Raw genomic sequence first — 10,631 nt, 5'->3', positions numbered from 1 at the left:
TTACCTACTATAAGTGTAAGAAATATGTTTGCTGGCTCCAGATTAAAAAAAAAAAAAAAGTATTTTTTCAGAAAAGCTCAGTGGTACATATGCTTCCTTAATCTACCTTTGTAAACATAGTAAAAGGCCTTCAAAGCTTCTGGTCTATGTTAAATATTTTTAGGAGGAAGTTGTACTTGACCTTCTGAATATCTAGTTATTGTTTAATTTATGGTAATTCTCAATGGTCACATTTTTGCATCAGAACTTTAGATCTACACTATGTAGTACTTCATGAAAAGAAAACTCTTACCTTGTGCAGTAATTAGTTTTAAAATCTACGGTACTTGAAAATAGGATTTTGTTTATATTATCAGAGGTGAACATACTAGAAGTGAACATTGTATCTAAAGTGAGCCTTGCTACCAAACTCAAAATGACACAAGATCTGACCTCTCCCCTACTTTACTGGATGCTTTTATGAATCTAGTTTTTGTTTTCACAAATGGTGCACAGGGAGAGTATCTTTTTATTGGTATGAATTAAAGCATTTGTGTGTAAATGAGCACATTCACATGCAAATTAATGTATTTGCAAAAGAAGCACTTGCCCACCTGCCACATGAGCCTTGGCTTTTCGACTTTCAGCGCTGGAGTGCTGGAGGCACATAGTGAAAAGGAGAATAAGAATGTCAGCAATATTTCAAAAGTTGAGTGGTCAGTCACTATGAACAGCAAGCAGGGAAGATAAAAGAAAACAAAGTGGAAAAAATGAAGGAAAATGGAAAAGTACAGGGAAGATTCTTACAAGGGTTCATATAAGGCAAGTAGAAAGAGCACAATTGCAATGGTGAAGTGGAAGCAAAGACAAATGATGAAATACTATAAATGAAATCAAGGCTCTTGACAAATTCCTTTCTTTGCCTTCCTATTTAGCACATAGATAAGTTGCCTGAAAGGATAAAATCTTCTCTGCAACAATGGGGTCTACCACATAGACATCCTGTAGGTGAGACCTGAAGAGACTTTTATGATGCAGGAAAATGATTTTTTTTTCCTTTCCCGTATTTTCATTCTTTTTTCCTTATAAAAATAATATGCACATAAGGAATAGAAGTTCTGTTGCTTTCTAGACTTACCAGAGCTGCTCACAATCAATGCTATTTTAATAAATAGCGTGCTAATCTGTTTCCCCAGGCCAATTAATCCATCTAGTAGCAAAAGTTTGAAGGTGAATATTTTTGGAAACTCTCATGAGGCTCCACTGGAGAACTGCAGTCAGCCCTGGTATCCCCAGTATGAGAACCTGGACCTGCTGGGGTGGATTCAGAGGAGGTCATGATGATGTTCAGAGGGCTGGAGTACCTCTCCTATGAAGAAAGGCTGAGGGAGCTGGGCTTGTTCAGTCAGTAGGTGAGAAGGCTCTGGGAAGACCTTACAGTGGCCTTCCAGTACTTACAGGGGTTCTATAAGAAAGCTGGAGAGGAAGGTCAGGTTGTACAGTGATAGGACAAGGGGTAATGACTTTGAACTGAAAGATTAATTTAGATTACATATTAGGAAGAAAATATTAGGAAGAAATTCTTCACTGTAGAGGATGACGAAGCACTAGAAGAGGTTGCCCAGAGAAGCTGTGGGTGTCCCATCCTTGGAGGCATTCAAGGGCAGGTTAAATAGGGCCCTGGGCACCTAGTGGAAGTTGTCCCTGCCTGTAGCAGTGGAGTCGAAACAAAATGATCTTTAAGGTCTTTTACAATCCAAACCATTCTATAATTCTGTGAAAAAAGACCTGAGAACATTGCATCATGTTGTTGAGAACCTGCATTCTTAAATCCCTTCTTATCAGAAGAAGCAAGACTATGCAGCTCATTTTGTATATGCTGCCAAGAAAATAGAGTGTATATTCCAAAGGTCTATCACAAAGATTAACAACAACAACAAAAACCAAAACCCACTGCACCTGCAATGGCTCCTCTGGATCTGACTGCTGACATCACTTGCAGCAGGCAGACATCCAGTGAAGCATATATTACCCCCTGGTAATCTAAATAAGTAGTATTTCTAGTTACAGAGGCAGACTGCCAGAAGACGGCTGCTAGGTGGCCAATTTATTGTATCTCACAGGAGAGCCTTCCTGCACCTAGCAGAAGATTTTGGGGCTTTGCAACCCCAAGAGAGTATTTTCTCTTTTTAATTTAAAATGTGTGATTACCCCTTACTTTCTGCCACCTGTTCTGCTCATAAACTTCTGCGGAGCCCCTCTCTCCATTCTAATTTCCAGCAAGCTGTCATGTTACCCACACTGATGGAGCTACCTCCTCCCATAGGCATTGAGATGACTCATGTGCATTCATGTATGCAGAGTGGCAGCTGGCCCTAAGGCCAGGCAAGGATGTGACCCATTTATCCGTTGCTTAATTTTCTTGAAACTCAGAACTCTGCAAAAATAAAGTCGATAGCTCATCTGGAGCTTCATTTCTAGCAGCATTTCTTCCACTTCTGAGAACCCCATGCCTGTTAGAATGGAAAGGTACAGTCCACACAAAAATGTATGGAAAAACTAGGAACTCCATTACAATTTTCAGCATTTTGGATTCAAGACATTCTTTCTACATGAACCACAAATGCAAATTCGGGGAGGCCCCTCAGAGAAAATTAGATATGATGATATCCTGAAACCACTGTCAGCTTGGCTACTTGGCAAAGTAGCCATCCTCATCCACACACTCCTCTTCCTCTTTCTTCATTGTTCACCAGCTAGACAGACAACAAAGCCTGTATGATATTTATCACTTAATAGTTCTCTTGATGTTCTGTTACCAAACCCTCATCAGCATGATTTCAGCTAGTACAAAGCATAATCTCTGTAAACATTTCTTCAGGGGTGTTGTGGAAATTGTTACAAATCTCTGCAAGGTATTATTGTCTAGCAGTGTTAAATATGTACTTTAAAGACATATTCATATCATTATATGGAATTTCAAAACCATAATAAAGTGAAAGGTGGCCCTTATCCTGACTGACCAGGAATTCCACATCAGCTACAAGCAATTGCTAAGCTCCTTTGTAGCACCAGTTTAAACAATTCCTGAGTAGGCAGCAAGATAGATAATATAGAGTATGCTCTTTAAAAGACGTTCATTTGCTTTATTCTCAAAGAAAAAATTCTCAGAGTACCATCTTTGTGGTCACTTTGTGTATCTACTGCAGAAGTATGCAACAGCTGTGTTACCAGTTGTAGGTTTAAGCAGCTAAGTTGAACTCCCAAAAGACCTGATGAGCTGAGCCAGATGCTGAAATGCTGTAATCAAAATAGTCCCTTCATTGCAAGCTTGGCTGCTGCCTAAGAATGAATCTTTCAAATAATGACATTAAAGAAACCATACATGGTTGTATTTTTATACTGACAACAGTAATTGTAATGTAAGTAAAAGAAGACCAGTAAGGCATAATTACTGTAGGCTAAGCAATGAAACCCAGGACAAAAGAAAATAGGCCATTCACTTTGCGCAAGGGCTGTGCACTCCAAAAATAAGATTATGTTCATGAAAAAGACACTGGCCGAAACCAACAGAATTATACGATTATGATTTCTACTGATTATATGTTAATGTTCATGGTATTTATCAGAGTCATAGAAAGCAACCAGTGCAATTATTTTCCCAGATGCTGTGTAGAAATATGACGCAGTAGTATAGAAGTAACCAAGAAGGAGTTGTTTAATGAATGCTATAGAAAAAAATATTTTTAGTGTTGATGTTTATATTCTAATTATGTCTGTGGTCATTTTTTAAACACATGTTCCACAGAATGACTGAAGTGAGGTTTATGAAAAGGTACAAGGGTCAATCATCTTTCTGTTATTTGTTGGAATTTATCCAAAAAGAGTAGCAACTAGTAGATGTTCAGCTAAAAATCTCATGCAGTCCTGTGTACACATGATGACTTCAGTCCTTTATCTATATGTTCCTCTGGAAGAGTGAATTTGTGTTGGTTAGATTTACATTACATAAGCAGACCTTTCAGGACGTCACGGAAGGGAGGATTGTTAGGATTACTCTGAATCTCAACAGCTTGTTTTTAATAATAAACATACACTAAAACTGAAGAGGAATACATTAGAAGCACACTAGTAGCTTCCTGTTATAACAACAAGACATTTCCAACATTTCAGAAGAAACATTTCCAAACAACACTTGGTTGAGCACAGGGGTGTTTGCTCACTGGGAAAACCAGTACATTCTTGGATTTTAGGACATTATCTTGAAAACATTGCACTTTGGCAGCACTCAGGGACAGCTTTGGCAGCCAAGTCCAGCCTAGAGGTGGGCTGCAGTGCAGGAAAGAGGACAGACGTTTCAGGACAGACAGTGCAGGCTGTTTCCTGGCATCATTTGAACACATTTCTCCCTGAAGACGTCACAGTTCAAAGGTTTTCTTTGTGACCAAAACAAACAAAAGCTTTTTGGACTTTCTGAGTAGAGGTTATGTTAGATCACAACTCAAGTGACAGGGGAAATCCATGAGATGTATTTATCTCCTCCGTTTCTAGCTCTGAGTGGGAAATGAAAGCAAAGAAACCATGGGAGATGACTGAATGTTTCTCATTCCCTCAAACTAACTGTTGCAGATTTCCACTCTTTACCTCTAGAAGTGTTTTCAAACAAGTTTTCCTCCTTCACACTCACTGTGAATTTGAACACTGCGTCTATTAAGCCTTTGATTTTTCTCTCCCCCCAGGCACTGAAATAGGTTTCCCCATCTACACAGATTGCCTCACTACTATATGCAATGCAGCTTGTGAGATAGATCCAGATGACCTTACCATGTCAGCATTTATAATGATGTAGTTACAAACATCTCCAAGCTCTAAAATCTCTGCAGTGCTTAGAAGCTTTGCCTGCTTGCTGGCCTTCTGCCTTCTGCTCTGAGCAGCACTGAGAGCTGCACATCTCATCATTGCAGCCAGCGCCGGCATGCTCTGAGCAGCTCCTTCTCAAATCCCAGCTATGAGATTTCATTAAAGCATGCAGTTATCACCATAGTCCCACATTAGACCTGAGGAACTTCGCTCTGACAGTTGTGTGCATTTTCTATTCAAAGCCTGCAGCTGGGAGATTACCAAATTCCCCAGCTGTGAGAAATCCTCCCATCCCAAAGTCAAACCAGTGAGGAAACAATCCGCTCCTCTACCTTCCATTTTATGTTGGTGTCAGATAATTTGGCAGATTGGCAAAGTGACTTCCCCTCACACCCCAAGCCCACCACCACGAGGTTTTACATTCCTCAGATACTGAATAAAAGACAATAGTGGGAGACTATGGAAAAAAAATTAGAAAAAAAAAAGGATGAGGCTTTTCACCCCATTTCAATGCTCCTGAATTTTTTTATGCCTCACTGTTCACCCAGCCAATAATGCTTTGCAGGGAGAGCACTTCTTGACAGAATTTTTCATCCTCTGTAAGATATTAATTCATATAAAAATCTTCCTGAAATGTTACTGTTTTACAAGGAAGAAGTTAAACAAATTAGATATTATGCTTTTGCCTACCTAAAAATCTGACAAATACTGGACTTGAGCATCGAGTAGCTAAAATTTGATGAAAATTTGCAGTGAGTGTGCAGTTCTGGCAGCGACATTGCTGACAAAAATCAAGGTCTACTTTCTGATGACAAACCCCATGGATTTGATCTTTTTGGTACATTATGTTAACTGACCTTGGTCCTTTCAGCTGTGTTTGGCCTGTGTTAGTGAGTCCCATTACTTTGTTTTTATGATGTTAATGACAATAACAAGAATTCTAGAAAGGCAAATATCAGCTAGCACAGTCATTTTGAGTTTGTTTAGTGTCTATGTCTAGAAATATTTGCTACAATTACTCACATAGCTGGGACAGCTGTATGCATCCTATTTTGCTGGTTTGGGAATTGTATGATATTTTGGGCAAGCCAGAGAGGCCTTTTGAATAAGTGGTGTTAGTATCTTACTCAGTAGATAGCAACAGTGACTAAATAATTAAATGCAGGAGATGGCAAAAATAGCAAGTCAGTACTTATCAAATTTCTGGGTTGTCATAGAATAATGATGGCACACAACTTTTGCAAGAGGAGATCATCCAGCTTTGCCAGTCAATTTTGAAGCCGAACTCCAAATTCGCTTGTTTGGTTGGCTTGGCGTTCTTCCCTCAAAGCCTCAGAAAAAGCTCCCATAAGCTTTCATTGGCCTAAATCAGAAACATCTGTCAGGAGCATGAATCACTCATTGATTGAGATCAACAGTCAGAAAAACCTGCACAATGGCAGATTTTTTCTCCTCACATGGGTGGCAAATCACTCATATACCGTTATTACTCTGCATGTCAACATGCGTATATATTTCACTGAATTGCTAACTCGGTCCAAGCCTGAATCTTTCTTCAATCTCCCGTAGTAAGCTCATTTTAAAAGTAAAATTAAACATCCTACACATTTCTGTTATCCTTCAAACTGGTGTTTTGTCCTTCTTACCAGCACACAAACTTAATAGAAGCTGCAGAAAGTTAAGGGAAAAAAAAAATGCCCACGATCCTTTGAAGTTGCTGAAATCCAACGGAAACATAAACTTAAAACAAACATTAATTTCTTTTCCATCCATGCTCTTCTGTTTTAGATTCAGAGATTTGATTTAGAGCATGCTGGTCACCCACTTTTACCTGACGCATGCTACATGCATACCAGGGTCCACATCATTCCTAATTTTGAGGAAAAATCAAGGCCTCCACCTACAGGTAAGAGCTATACCCCACTGAAAATAAGCACAGAAAGCATGTAACTGTGAGTGTCCATGCTAGGGTATGTTTGGCCAGCCATGCTAATTGCAGCCAAACCCCAACACCCACAATCCTGCTGGCACTGCTCCATCTCCTATTTATTATAGCTCTGCCTCTTTCCCTCTAATAGATTCTGGCAGATTCTCCAGTCCCACTATTTCTAATCCCGATGTCCCTTTGCCAAATTGTAGAGGCAGTTTAGGGGAAAGGAAAAACTAAACAAAGCAGCCATCATCTTCAGCTGAAACTCACCCGCCCGTGTGGCTGCCTTCCAGCATGTCTACCAATGCTTGGTCGCTCCCGGAGCTACTGCAAGAGTTGGAAACTTGAGGGGAAAGAGAAAGAAATACACAAAAGGCAGAGCATTCAGTGTGCTAGTGGCTTCAAAAGCAACAGCCATCTGTTTTCCTTACTCACTGGCAGCCACAGGAGCTCCCTGCAGTGAGAATGGAGATTTGGCAGGTTTCTGTAACATTGTTGAGCTTTTACTGCTACTTCTCTGCACACCATCAGACCAATTATACTTTGACTTTTTCCTGCAGCAGCAGCATCATTGCCTGTACAGCCTTATACCCGTGACTATGCTAACAACCAATATCTAGTCAAAAATAGCAAAGATCAACCACTGTTAAGCAATGAAAGTGCTTAAATTTTCAATTAATATGACATTGCAGCCATGCTGCATCCAAACCACAGGCATTTTTATTTTTTTTAATGTAGCTGAGAAAAAGTTTCCACCTTTGGAAAGGAACACATTTTAGTTCTTTGACAGCATGATCTGACCTATATCACCCAAATTATCATGAAAAATAGTGTTACAACTTCCCACTATGAGTACCATTTGGAATTTTTATTTGCATAACGCTTCTTTCCTGTCAGAAGATTGCCAAGAAAACAGAGCATGAAACCTGCACAGAAATGCAACAAAGAGGATTCGGGGATTTATTGTCAAGTAGATTTGAACTGATCTCAGTGTATTTCAGTGCCATAAAAATCAAAATAGAAATTTGCTTTGTGTTTAAGCTTATTATTATTATTTCTCATCATGGTTTTCTATAGGTCAAATTTTAAGGAAACCAGCAAATGCTAGGAAAATGTTGTAGGAAAAGAAGGTAAGAATATAGATCACTCACTGTAAAAAAAATAGCTGCCCACAACCACAGTCTTCCCTTAGAGTAGCAGCTTTTCAGTATATTCTTCAAGGCTGTTTCTGTTCTCAGTTATCACAGTTTTAATATAACTTACAATCACTTCCTAGAGACTTAGTTATGTGGATTTCACAAAGCATCGTATGCTTTAGGGGAAAGCAGAATGCTGCATTCTGTAATCTGTTGTGCAACAGAAAGAGCAGCTGGTGTAGCTTACATAAAGTGGCAAATAGCCCAATGCAATAAAGTGTAAGCGTGTTCATAGCAAGAGTAACTATTGGCATAGAACAGATGCCAGAATGTGTTTCTATTTAGATCACAAAAAATATGATAAAAAATAAACAGTTCATTATGAAGACAAAACAACAGGATGCATTTCCATAAATTTGAAGGTGACAAAATCTCTTTGAAATTTAGATTCTCTTATTTGTTTATTGCATATATATTTACTGCTCCCAGTTACAAGTTCTGGATTATCTCCTATATCTATGCAAAGCGAAGTCCAATTAATTAATTTATCCATCAGTCACCTCCACTGTGTTGTTTTTTGGGGTGTGTCTGCATGCGTTTTTACAAAAACATCAAAGCAGAACTAGCTAGGCAGGAATAGCCTTTCTTTGGAGGAAAAAAAAAAAAAAGAAAATTGGTTGTTCAGATATTCAGACATTGAATCATTTAAGCTGGAAAGATATTTCAGAGCCACAAGTGGATAGGATTTGGGATGTAAAGCTTACCTCCTCCCATCTCCCTCTGCTTAACTTCCTAGTCAAGAAGATATTAGTCTTAACAAATCTGCAGGAGCCTGAGTGGACAGAAACCCACCACAAAAAGCAGCAAATCCATCTATTGTTAATATCTCCATAGTTAACTATGAAGTGTGCCCAAATTTAGGTGTTCCAAAGCCAAAAACTCATGCATCCAAAGAGCTTTAAAGCTCCACCTTCTCCTCTAAGGCATTCCTGAAAGTTTCTCTCCTCTATTTAATATGTTTGTATACAAAGACAAGAATCTTTAAGCGGAACTTTACTTCAAGGAAAACACAGGCAGTTTCCTCCTGACAAGGAATATTGCAACAAGGAATATGCTTCTGCATATCAGCTTCTATCAATGGAATGCTGGTCCAGTGGAATGAAAGACAAAGGGTCCTGAGTGATTCTATAGCTATACTTCTTTAAAAGTATACTTATTAAAATAAGATTTTTAAAAAAAAATACTGATGTATTAACGAAACAAGATGTTCAGGAGGACAGTGTTTTGTTTTGAGCTGACAAGGAGAGAGGATATTACTCTCGGAAAAGTTCAGAGTAAGCAACACTGAGTTCAAATGCATGCTCCAAAAAGGAGTCTCAGTGCTTTTGTGTTTTAGCCCATTGCCTCCAGAAAAGGCACAATAGAAAAGGGAAGAGAATCTCAATGACTTTCCTCAAGCCAAGAAAACTTCTACAGGAAGTTGGGTCTGCTGGCTGTGCCACAGGCCTGAGATATCCCCACTTGCTTGTTTGATTTGATTTCCTTTTTTTTTCTGAGGAGGATCTGGAATTACAGCAGGGCTCCCTGGAGAGGAACTCATTTGTTTGTTTGCTCAACTTTATTTGAAGACTTTGGTTTTAAGGTCCAGATTAGATCCAAGAATGGATTTGATTGGGTAAGAGAGGGATACTTCGAACAGTATTGTGCAGCTATACTTAGACTGTGTTACTGAGCTACTGGGGAGGAAAGGGTGCTAAGACAAAGAAACATACTCTGTAGATGAACAGAAGTTTTCTTTTTTTTTTTTTTTAATTATCCATAGTTGTGACTTCCAGCATACATGCGTCTCCTCCATTTGTACACAGGAACACCTGCAAAACACATCAGAGTTGATTGGAGCCCCAGGACAGAAAGTTACATTTGGTATATGGATTTCTGTGTGAACAAAAAAAAATAAATCAGGGAAACACCCAGTTTTGCTTGAACATAATGGTTTGGATTGTAGTTAAGAGGCTTAGCCTTTCTCACTTGTGGGAGGAATGAGTTGTTCTGCTGGTTTTTTGGCATTCTAACACAAATGCCTCCTGGGGCCTAAAAAACATTTCCTGTAGTAACAAGTATCTGATGGGTTGGTTCAATGGATGTAGCTTGAACTTGGCACTTGCTGGCAGATCTAGCGCATGCTTTGAAGAAATCGGACTTGGGACCATATACCTATCACCCAGCAGGATGCCTTTTCTGTTGTGGACCCCGTGTAAATCTGAGCCTGCTTACAAAGAACATAACTTGCAGAAGAGATTTCACTCCCCAGGAGAAGAAAATTGAAGGAAATATTCCTTGAGTTCTTTCTATCCTGAAATGTTCAGATTACTGATAAAGCTATCAACTGCTGTGATGGTTTGCGTAATATAAACACCTGCCTTCTGCAATGACACAAGCAAAGCCATAGACGTTTGGCCACTGTACAGCTGGAAACTACCTTTCAACACTGTAGAACCAGACTAGTTGCAAGCAAGTAAACTATAGCTGAAAGATAGAATAATCCTGTTCTGCTCTGACAGCCATCCAATCCTCTGGATGCATATATGTTTTTAAATGGTCACTTTAACTCTGCATTAAAGTTTGCTTGAAGCCAAGAGCTCACTGCCCTAAGAAAACTGCATTCCTTTTGGTTAATATTTCACTTGACAGGAATCCTTTCTGGCTGGAGATCGACTGCAAAACCT

This window comes from Lagopus muta, chromosome 8, assembly GCF_023343835.1.
Source record: "Lagopus muta isolate bLagMut1 chromosome 8, bLagMut1 primary, whole genome shotgun sequence".
Lineage (NCBI taxonomy): Eukaryota > Metazoa > Chordata > Aves > Galliformes > Phasianidae > Lagopus > Lagopus muta.
Note: the sequence above shows the minus strand (reverse complement) of the source record.